The sequence below is a fragment of the Dipodomys spectabilis genome, unplaced genomic scaffold, assembly GCF_019054845.1.
Source record: "Dipodomys spectabilis isolate Male_0828 unplaced genomic scaffold, ASM1905484v1 ptg000738l, whole genome shotgun sequence".
NCBI lineage: Eukaryota > Metazoa > Chordata > Mammalia > Rodentia > Heteromyidae > Dipodomys > Dipodomys spectabilis.
Window position 1 is genome coordinate 1,915 of NW_024871415.1, and position 3,546 is coordinate 5,460.

Consider the following 3,546-nt stretch of genomic DNA (forward strand, 5'->3'; position numbering starts at 1 on the left):
AAAACCCTGCTTTTGAACACAGCAGAGAAAATCAATGAAAATAAAAGCTGTGTCTGAATAGATCAATAAATGGATATATATTTTAAAAGACTGATCAAATACAAAATAACAAAACAGAGAAGAAACCAGTTGCCAATAACCAAAACAAATGAGTACTTTATCAGAAATCCTACCGTTATAAAATTTAAAAGTTCAGTAATAAACAACTTCAGATGATTTATTCAAAGATGAAACCTATCAAACCTACTTAAGGAAGAACGAAAAAAAATGGAATCTACACAAATTTTCTTAATTTACATTTAAATGCATTGCAATCTATAAAACTCTTGGTACTGATGAATTTATTATTGACTTTCCTAAAACTTTGAAGAGATCATTTTGATTCTACAAAAATATTTCCTTAGAAAGTGAGGAAATACTATTTGCCCTCTTAAAAGTTTCTCATAAAAAAAATCTGTCTGAATTTCGTCTGGAATTATACTCTACGTACTGAGCAATTAAGGAGAATTGTTTCAGGACATTGAGTCTGCTAATCATTAACTACTTGATCGTTCATTTACTTAGTCCTTATTTTTTTGTATAACATTTGAAAGGTTTTATAAAATCCATTAAAGATATACTTCTGAATTGGAAAACCTTTTGGAGGGAATTTACTCAAAGCAGAATGATATATTTTAGGCATCTCAGTATTTAGAGCTGTGAATATGAAATCCATGAATAGTATAACTTGTTTTTAAGGAAGTTTTTAATACATAGAGCATAACTAAGAAAAATTGTAGTTGATAGAGTAACTAAGGGAGGCCAGGACGTGGCCAAGTGCCTCTATAGGAAGACAAAAGCTTGGGATGTACCCTGAGGGAGAACTCTCCTGTCCTGTTCTGTCCTGTCGAGCTACTTGTCATGTATTGGGTGCCTGTACAGGGAGGGCTGGCACTGCTCTCACAGCACCATGAACATGGTCAGCTTGCCGCCATCCACGGCCAGCAGCAGAAATCAGATGAAGTGGAGCAGGGATTGGATGGAGGGTGGCCGGTGCTTGATGGATGTTGCTTCTGTGCATACATGATGAAGACCACAGACCTGGTTTTGTTTTCTAATAGAGAAACTGCAGCACTCCCTGAGCCACAAGTATGTCCACTTGCCATGGAAGCTGTGGGCCGTGGAGTCTTCCACCAGCATGTTGGCACAGCCCTCACTGACTGTAGAGTGTAGAAAGTAGTATCAAGATTCCCAGTAGTTCGGCTCTTTCCACAGGGTCAGGGCTCAAAATGGAAGGAGCTAAGGGTGGCCCCGTTTCCAGGAACCCCAACTGGAACAGTTCAGGGCTCTGGAGAAGGGGTCCATCAACTCAACACCCAAACCAGACACTACATCCATTTCTGCCTACTTCAGGGACTCCAACACCTGCATGGACAGCTCTGCTGTGCTGTTTTGCTGGCCATGAGGGAAGAACAAAAATATGCTCCTGAGCACATGAGCTCTTGGGCCTCAGAGGGCTTGCTCTGGGACATGTACCTGAAGAAGATGGTCCAGTACATTTGGTGTGCCCCATACTGGCTGCCTTTCTCCATGCAGCTTAACTTGCATGTGATTGTGGGCTTCATTGTGGGAGCCTTCCTGCTCCACCATCGCTGCTGCCAATGTTGCCCAAATAGTATAATCTTTAGAAAGTCTAGGCCAAAGCCTGAGAATATTAATGCAAGGAACTGGGTACATCAAAGAAGAGGGTGGGGAAAGGGTAGACAAATGAAGAGAGGAAGGGGCAGAATGTAGTCAAGCTCATTGGGAGAAAGTGAGGGAATAGAAGATGCTGTATGAAAGGAAATGTTCTCATCTGACTTATGCAAATGAAATCCCTCTACACAGCCTCTTTAAAATAACTATAATCAGCTGGGCACAGGCCACTCAGGCCTGTAATCTTAGCTACACAGGAGGCTGAGATCTGAGGATCTCAGTTCAAAGCCAGCCCGGGCAGGAAACTCCATGTCATCCTTATCTCCAATAAACCACTAGAAAACAGGAAGTGGCACTCTGGCTCAAGTGGTAGAGTGCTCACCTTGAGTGGAACAGCTGAGGGATAATGCCCAATCCCAGAGTTCAAACCCCATGCCTGACAATAAATAAATATAAACTAAATTAATTTGCTGAAAAGGAATTCATTGTCTATACTGCAAAACTAAGAAAAATAAGGGAATGGTGGGTCAGAGAGGGGTGTGATTATTGTAGGTGTGGCACAAATCAATATGCACTGTATTCATAAACTGCTTTTGTTATATGGCAACTTCTTTGTACAACTACTGAAAGATAATTGACAAATAAAAATAATAATTGAATAGATGTAAGATAAGGTACAGGAGAAAGAAATGGTTGATAGATACTTCTGATATAGAACAGGGCTTCCTATTACATTGGGACCCTATAGAAGAACTCTACTGTTTTTGTAATATTTCAGAATAAGATGAGATTCATAAAGCATAGTTCATTATGATTTTTCAAAAATAATTTAAATAGTTGTTAATAACCCAACAATACTAAATTCCTATATTATCTACATGAACAAAGGTAATTTATTATCATGGTTTGAAAGAAAAATCTATGGAAACACTTTAATTTTTGGTAAGTCGTGAAGCTTGAACTCTGGGCCTGGACACTACCCCTCAGCTCTTCAGCTCAAGGCAAGCACCTTACCACTTGAGCCGCATAGCCATTTCTGGTTTTCTGGTGGTTAATTAGAAATAAGAGTCTAATGCACTTGCCTGCCCAGGCTGGCTTTGAAGCGCAATCTTCTGATCTCAGCATCTTGACTAGCTAGGATTACAGGTGAGGGTCACCGATGCCTGGCAAAAATTCTTAATTCCAATTAATAAGCAGAAACCCAGAACTTGAGGCTTTGCTTAAAAGGGGGAATACAGGTAGAAAGTGTAAAGCAACTACTAGCAGAAAGGCAAGCAGAGAATGAGAGAGAAAGAGAGGGAAGGAGAGAAAAAGGGAGAGTAAGAGAGAGGGAGGGAGAGAGAGAGAAAAATGTAAAAACAAGAAGGAACCATGGGAGGAAACAGGCAAAAGAGGGTAACGAAGGTGAATATTATCAAAATATGTAGTATGAATATAGGAAAATATAATGGAGTCCATTATTTTGTACAATAATAAGACAATATATCTAAAAGAAATTCAAGTTTGAGAGCAAATTTCTCAATTTATAAGCTTTATTTAGACAGTGAGGAGGACATATTAGCTGGTGGGGAAGATATTATTTACATTTCACTTAGGCCCCAAACACAATCTCTGAAGATGCTCCTGTTCTATCCAGGCCAATGAAGTGGCCACTGCCAGTTTTTGCAGCAAAAAAAAAAAGTGTCATTCTGAGAACCAATGAGAGATAATGGCCAGACATCTGTGGCTCAAGCTTGTAATCCAAATTACTCAGGAGCCTGAGATGTGAGGATCCAACTCAGGACAAGCAGGGAAATCCCTAAGACACTAATCTCAAGTTAAACACTACAAATAGGAAATGGAACTGTAGTTCAAGTACAAAGGCTCCAGGAC

General features: G+C 39.8%; 1 pseudogene; it reads right to left on the reverse strand.

Moving 5' to 3' along the window:
• Positions 1–822: 822 nt before the first annotated feature.
• LOC122102091 lies at positions 823–1,571 on the reverse strand (annotated as a pseudogene).
• Positions 1,572–3,546: the final 1,975 nt, after the last annotated feature.